Genomic DNA, 8,937 nt, shown 5'->3' with positions numbered 1-8,937 from the left:
TATAAATTTATATAATTTATAAATTTGATGGTCAAAATTTTGAGTGTCCGTTGCAAAAAAAAACTTAATGTAATCAGGCGCGTAGCTAGAAATTTCTAAGGGGGGGTGTTATTCAAAATTAATTGAAAAAATTGTACACACAAAATTGATAACTTTACGTAGGTATATTTAAATTTTTCACATATATATTATTATGATTAATACAAAAAAAAAAATTATTTTTAATTAAATTAATTTAATGCGTCTATTTCTTAAAGCTAGAGTATCAATTATTTCGTCAGTGGTTACGACTAAATCCCGATGAATATGCATAACTACTAAGCCGTTCAACCGATTTTCACCAGTCGTGTTCCTCAAATATGTTTTTAAACGCCGTAATGAGGAAAAAGATCTTTCACTGCTTGCAGTGGTTACTGGTAAAGTAATCAATATTTTTAAAAGTTGATGAACCGTAGGAAATATTTCTTCATTGCAATTAATGAATGCTTCCGTAGCATTTTTAGGGTTTTTGTTTTTCACCTGATGATGCCATATTGTAAACTCGCCAATTGCAGATACTTCATCAGCTTCAATATCTGCAGAATATGTCTTTAAAAGCTCTTTAAATTCGGTCTCATTTTTCTCGTTTGCATTTATTAAACAAGTAAATTATTTTAATAATGATTTGTGGTTAAAAAATCTGTCATTTAGTTGTTCACAAAAATTATCTAAAAAAGGTATGAAAATCAAAATCCTAAAATAGTCTTCAGGTGATTCTGTTGAAATATTTAAACGATTTGTCCGGTTTATAGCTAGTCGAGGTATTGAAATTATAATCCCCAATGACTCACATTTTTTTTCAACATCACTGTATATTATTTTAAATTCTTCTGCAGCATTAGTACGCAACAAACATACTGCACTCATAACATTATCTGCAAGTTCCATTGATATGGACAAATCTATATCTTCTTTTTGAAGTTGACGACTTAATAGCATACTTAATGAAAACACTTTTGTAAGAATGTGTATGAAAAGTAGAGTTTCTCTTTGTTTTAAAGAGAAAAGTATACTGTTTGCTTTTGAAGATGTTTCTCTATCAATCCATGTTGAAAAAAATATTAAGTATACCACGGCTGAGGGGGGGTGTTATTACACCTGTAACACCCCCCCTGGCTACGCGCCTGAATGTAATAAAAAATCATTAACAAATGTATAACATAATATAATATGCCTTTGAAACAATAGTCTACGGTGCCATATATATTATGTACATAAAATAAGTATATAATATGTGTATAATAATAATATATAGTCCCACGTCAATTGTCGTAGCTTCCAATTATGGGTGTGACGGTGTATAATATATATATATATATAGTAAAATATACATTTAAAACATATTATGTATTATATCATAGTCGAATTCGTCCTTCCTGTGTCCCTTCGCGGAGGATCGCTGCGCCGTTTAGACGTTTTACGACACATCGCAAAAAGTCTTTGAATTATAAATAAAATGTACGCACACACGTCATCGAATTATATAGCACACGCGCACGACTCATCCTGTGTGGTGTACAACCGCCGTGCGTATTATTATTAATTAAAATAATAATATGTGTGTGATATCGTGTGATCCTTGCCATTGTTAGTTCTGCGCAATTCGACGAATATAAATTGCTAGCGACGGGAGGCACTTAATAGCTGTGCTTATAATAATATGTCATTTAAAATATATTGGCGTTGAGACGGCACAACAATGATGCGCAATATAATACGTGTTTACATATTGTTATGCACATTTAGGTATGATCGTGGTATAATATAATTATGATCAGTGGTGGCTACATAATATTCTAAAATTATGTTTTTTGTTATAGAAGTCAGTTTAGACCCAACCATACTTAACCTTTGTATAACCATTGACTAATAATAGATAACCTGCAATTTTAAAATACCTACCCATAATTAACCCACCTTGAAATCTTAACGTAATACCTAAAATCCCCAACCTCCAGCAAAACTTTGTATGACCTATTCCCCTTATATCATATACTATGGATGGAGCCACAGCGTATTAAATCAATACAAAAAAAATGTTGCCAATATCAGCGACGAGTCATCGAATTAGGTTTGGATATGCGCATGCGTGACGCAACTTCTCGCATATTTATCCACAGATAATTTGTTATCAAATCGCCATATTATGTTTCAAATGCAATATTATATTCAAAAAATACTATAATACCTACTATAATAATATATATAACTAACCATGAACTAAGATTTAGAATAATTCTGTGATAGTAACCTGTGGATAATTATGAGAGGAGTTGCATCACGCATATGCACACATCGATCACCTAATTCGGAGACTCGTCGCTAATATCGGCAACGAAATAATACGTGGTGGCTATCCATAGTATATGATCTAAGGTGTTGCCAAAGCAGCCGTGAAGCTCATAAATCTAATGATAGCCACCACTGATTTAGGTTGGTATTTTGTTGTTGGTTAATAGGATGTCAGCGCCTATGTTGCGCGTGAGTCTGAGAGAAAAAAATAAATATTCAGTCTGTCTACTAACTGTCTACTTTTATTAAAAAAGGAATTAATTCTTTGAAAACCACATATTTTTATTAAAATAACAGTGATCTATGCAAGAAGAAGATTTATTATGCATTCTATAAGGTTTATTAATATAAGAATAAATACCAAATTGGGCAAGAATGCTTAAAATTTTTATAGTTATTAATATCCGCAGAAAACTTTTAACTTTTAACTGTTAATATTGATATCGCCACCTACAGATAATATGATTTCTAAATGAAATACAAGAATGAAGATATTTATTTAAATTAGCTAAAAATAAATCAACATTGCAATTACGAGACATATATGGCTATATAATATATGTATACCAGTAACAAATTATAGGTAGGTATTTTATATTATTATCTTAGATAGTTATACTTCCATGGAACTGCAATTTTAAATTACACTAATGTGAACATAACTAATAGTACAATTGTTATTAGCAAACATTCTATCAGCTTTATTATTAAAATATAGGTAAAGGATGCAAAGTTTGGTATCCATTAATATTAAAGTTCATATCATGCAGCATAAGCCAGGCATCTCCTAAATCAATAACCCGTCAAATAAATAATAGCATGTACTTAGATAACAAACAAATTCGTCAAAATTACAATTTAGGCTCCTAAGTCCTAATACTCATAAAATATAAAGATATGGTTCACTATTATGAACATTAATAATAAAAAAAAGCAGGTAAGTGGATGTCGCTCTACTGTACAATAGGTTACAAGTGGGTCAATGTATAATGGATTGTATTAAACTTGAATTCAATGATATAATATCATTGAATAAGAAAAACGATTCTGAGCGGAGACGGTTTGTCAGTCTGGATTTTTTATATTGTCATTATTTATTTATTATAGCCTGTTAGTTGAATTAATGTTATAATATTATTATTTTTTATTCGTTGCTATGGTGATAAACAAAGCGTTAGAAATTAAAATCTCATTTTTAGTGGTTTTTCATAGTTTGTCGGTAGTTTTTCCCGTGACATTAAATAACTATTAAGAATATCGAAAAATGACCTCTTCAAAGTGCCATCTTGATCCAATTTTCTAAAAGATAAAGAACTATATGTTGAAATCAAAGCACTCTTTCTAGTGAAAATTTTGTATACAAGATAAATAAAAAAAACACCATTGTAAAACCACTAGCTTCCTTGCTCTGCTCAGAATCTAATATAGTCTACTCCAAGTTGGAAACTTAAATTTAATATTACTAAAACAACCGTATACTTGTAAGATCTATGCGTAAATAAATTTAATAATTAAATCACGATATCGACAAAAAGTAATGTTAAGATTAAGACTAAAAGTCTTCACAATTAGATATTTTTAATTTACATAAATCATCTAATGGGGCGAATACTTTAAAACAATTTAACATAAACTTTACTATTGGCACACCGCATGAATTTATAATTATATGATGTTAGAAACATCCTAGCATCATAATAATATAATCTTCAATCCATTACAGTTAAGTGGCCGTCATGGTAAATGTGAAACAATAAGTTGACAATAGAGACGGTAATCAATGACCACACTCGAATCGCGATACAACACAAACTATTCGAGTAATTGGAAAAACACGTCTTTACTCAAACCGACATCCAGACTCGGATTGTAGAACTGAGCTTTTACGCATTATTATTATTATAATTAGTTACATTTTATTTATCTGTAGTTATAATGCTGTAAGATTGAAAACGCACACGAGTGTGAAACAATTCATTATTAATACGAAATATCGTAAATGACTTTTTGATTAGTGGATATAAGTAATAATTAACATATTCTAAAAACCCTTTTTAAAATCGATTGTTTGTTAATATGAAAATAATAATCCGATCGCTTTTTACTGTGCTCTAATAAATAGTAGCTGAGCCATAACATTATAGCCATATCATTAAAAAATACTATAAAAAAAATAATTAAACCTATTTCTTACATTTACCAACTAAGAACTAATAAAATATATATGATATAGTTTAGTTTTTTTTTTTATTTAAGCCTGGAAAAGATCTATTGTGCTCCAGAATATCAGCCACTTTGTGAACGCCATCAAGACTCAAACTACAACCTTTTTCACTTCAAAAAATTGAAATTATAAATTCTTACAGTTGTATATAATTTTATGCCATTGAAAAAAATAAGATATATAAATAAGACTAACAAAATAATTATGTAATAAATATTATATTACCTACACACAAATCTAAGCTGTTATAACAAAGATACCATAATATAGTCAGCACAACCACCACAGTATTAAATTCAATTTTAAGCGTTTGAAACTATATTATAAAATACTTTTACCTCGCGATAATGGTCAAAAACACCTAATAAATTAATAATTGAATATCATATTAATAACAGTAGAATAAAATAAATACAATTAATATAAATCAATAACATAATAAATTACTATAGATCAATAATAACGTAAAAGTAACAATAACACAACGTACTGCATTGAACTACAATATTGGTAATTTGGTCATTGCTCATTACACTAATTTTCACTAATTTACAAACTTTATCATATTGGTATCAGAAAACCTTCTATAATTTATAATTTTATTTATTTTTAATTCCTTTTTAGAATGTATGCGGTAAAAAATATTTTGTAGACAGAAATGTCCTCCTTAAATCAATGGGTCCCGACACCGTGCGTAGTTTGCCTATCTTACTACGGGTTTCTCTGTATAATATATAAGTACCTTATACTTGTAGATTGTAAATAATAATTATGATTTGATCATTTAATCCGAGAATATTTATTTCAAGTGTGTGAAATAAACTTGATACGCGTGTACGTAGTATAGTCACTTACCTACTCACTTGTAATATAGGGATTGGGTATTACCTATATATATGCATTTAACGCGTATCACCAATTTTTCAAATAAATCATAATATTATATGTGTCCATAATTACCTACTTATGGAATTAGATATCATTTTGATATCCCGTAACGGTAACTATATTATACTTTGTCAAAACTATAAACACTTACCTAACAAAATATTGAAATCTTAAGACCGACATTTTCTTTTCGTGTGTGACAAATCATCGAGACAACAGTTGTAAAAGCGTAAGCAGATATTAGATATTAGATACGTACCTGGTATCTACAAAATACGTATATTATATTATACAGTATTTCGTTAAAATGCGGCAACCAATTTTCCTGTGCGTGGCCAATCGCTACCGCAGGTATACGTTTATATATCAGTTCCGTTACGGGAAATATTTTTATTTTTACGGTTTTGAAGAATTAACTAAATAAAGAATTTCGCGTGTTTCGGATATCCTTCGTGCATAAATATATAATGTATCGACATGGTGAGCGCCAATCGATTCGTTTCTAAACTATTTTATCGGCCAACTGTAAACGTTTGGAATTTTATAGCGCTAGCTGAATTTTCAGGGTACACCTACACTGAAAAACCCATTTTCCAATTAATTTAATTTTTATTCATTATTCGTATAAATACATTATAGTTTATATTACGTTATTATAGAAATATTACGTTTCAAAGTTAAAATTACGTGGTGTTTGTCAATCAGTCTTAACAAATAATGATATCGATATGAATTATACAGGAGAGAAATACGGCGGATCGCATTCTGTCAGAACTAGGTTTTTGTTAAAATTCCAATAATAATAATGATATTAATTATTACTTATAAATTATATACCAGTGAAGACGTTTAGTAGGTATCTATATGTTTGGTTATAATTTTACCGAACACTAGATACTAATTTGTACACTTTTTAAATTACTGTGGAGTCTCATGGTGTAACTTTTACTAAATTATAGAACAGATATTTTTTTCAAGTGATTCAGAGTAACCGTCAGAACTTGATTCTATATAATATTATATATGAAATTATAAAAATTATAAATATTTTTTTTTGTTGGAGTATTTTACATAATTTCCCAGATAAAATATATTATTTTAGTATTTGCGATAGCAAGCTCTTTTTATTTAGGAAGTACCTACCTATAAAAATAACCCTGTAACTTCCCGACCACTGCACTAGAGCCATCATAGAGTGGTACTCCATCCAGCCATCATATAACCTAAGTCTTATCAAGTAACATAATTTCAGGTAATCCTCAGAACCGCATGAAGCAAGAATGGGAGAAAGGAGTAGAAAACTCTTGAACTAATAAGTTAAGACCCAACATCATTTAAAAAAAAAATAATAAAAAGTGTTACCACTGGATGGATTCTTACAATAAGCAATTTCATGCGACCTGTTTCATTTATTATGTATACTCTTATTATAATTTATAACTTAAGTATTAAGGCACTCCATATAATATAATATATACCTTTTAAAAATTATAATAATTAGTTATGTAGCCTGAAGGTACGTACCTAATTCCATTTTGTTTAGCTTCTTAGACATTTTTTTGTGTCTTAAATTGTTTCATTTGAACCTATTAAAAATTAAAATATCTATTTAATTCATGTTTAAACTATATTTTTTTATAGGTTTAATTTTTTTCTGTAGTAATTAAAATATTTTAGTGATTTTTTTTACAACCCGTTTTATACATTCTGGTATGCAGTTGAACCTAATAGAAACCTCTAGAAGTTAAGTGTAAAAATGTAAAATACCTACTTTTCTTAATATTTGCGAAAAACAAATAAAAAAAGGTGGATAAGTGGATGTCGCTCTGCTGTACAGTAGATTACAAGTGGGTCACTGTAATGGATGGTGTTAAATTTGAATTCAATGATATAATATCATTGTATAAGAAAAACGATTCTGAGCGAAAACGGTCAGTCAGCCTATGATTTTACCAAGTATATTTGATGATATTATTGTGAATAAAGTAATTTATATATAACCTATTTACTCGGAGCCTTGTTTTAAATTTTCAATCTTTAGCCATAAAAGTTAAACATTTTATACATTTTTAACCACAAAATAATTAATAAATTATAAATTTGATAAATGTTGTCAAAATTTGAACTTTAAATGCTTATAAAAAAAAATTGTGCCTATGTATTTTTAATATTTTTCAACTGCTATTAGAACGATATATCAGGAGCCTTATATTAAATTTTCACGCTTTTTTACCCAACAAATAAAAATTTATTGATATTTATAGAAAAAAAAACTAAAAAAATTGAAAACTGACAATGTCCGTAAACAGCTCAAAAAGAGTCAAAATATTTTCAACATTTTATGGTGTATAGAAAATGCTAATATAAACATTCAGTGAAATTTTCAAGTATCTACAGTCATTCGTTTTTTAATTACAATAAAATAAGAAAATTGTTACATGAGAAATCGAGTAAATATCAAATGTTGTCAAAATATAAATTTCAGACGCTCATAAAAATTTAATTTAAGTTTCTTCTAGACATTTTTTTTTTTATAAAGGTAGACAAACTTATGAGTAATTTTATATTACATTTTCAAATCTTAGATTTAAAAAGAAAAATTTTTATGAATTCTCATCAAAATAATTTGCTATTTTTCGTGATTTTTCCGTATTTTGTCAAAATTTGAACTTTAAATGCTTATAATTAAAAACTGTGACTAAGGATTTTTAATTTTTTTCATCTTCCTTTGAAACAATAACCTAGGAGCCTTCTATTAAATTTTCAAGCTTTTTTACTCAACAGATAAAATTTTATTGATATTTATAGAAAAAAAAACTAAAAAAATTGAAAACTGACAATGGCCGTAAACAGCTCAAAAAGAGTCAAAATATTTTGTAAATTTCATGTGTATAGAAAATGCTAATATAAACATTCAGTCAAAATTTCATGTCCCTACGGTCATTTGTTTTAGAGTTACACCAAAAACCAAAATCGATTTTCTCGAAAACAGATTTTGCGTAAAAATTCCCGTTTTTCCTTAATTTTTCTTTTGTTTTTCACGTCGCTTGTGAAAACTACTGGGAAATTTTTACTTTTGACCCCCCAAAGTACTAACTAGATTCACTTTCCTATCAGAAAAGTTACTATTGAAGAAAATCCAAGCACTTTTACTGTCCTAAAAGGTGATGACAGACACATAAATAAAAAAAAAATAAAAAAATAAAAAAATAAAAAAAAATAAAAAAAAAAACACACATCATTGTAGAATCAATACATTCATCGCTTCGCTCAGAATCTAAAAGATGGGTAAGTGGATGTTGCTCTGCTGTACAGGTTAGGTATTATATTTTAGTTATTTTTGGCTTTTTGTAGACATTTGAACTTTTCTATTTTGTCTAGTTTTATTTCAAAAATATTGATAAGAAATGTTATGATCCGTCAAAAAGTTTGGAACTGTATCCTCAATCAGTGTTTGTTATTTTGTTAATATGAAACATTTGACTAATACACGG

This window comes from Metopolophium dirhodum, chromosome 1, assembly GCF_019925205.1.
Source record: "Metopolophium dirhodum isolate CAU chromosome 1, ASM1992520v1, whole genome shotgun sequence".
Taxonomy (NCBI): Eukaryota; Metazoa; Arthropoda; class Insecta; order Hemiptera; family Aphididae; genus Metopolophium; species Metopolophium dirhodum.
Note: the sequence above shows the minus strand (reverse complement) of the source record.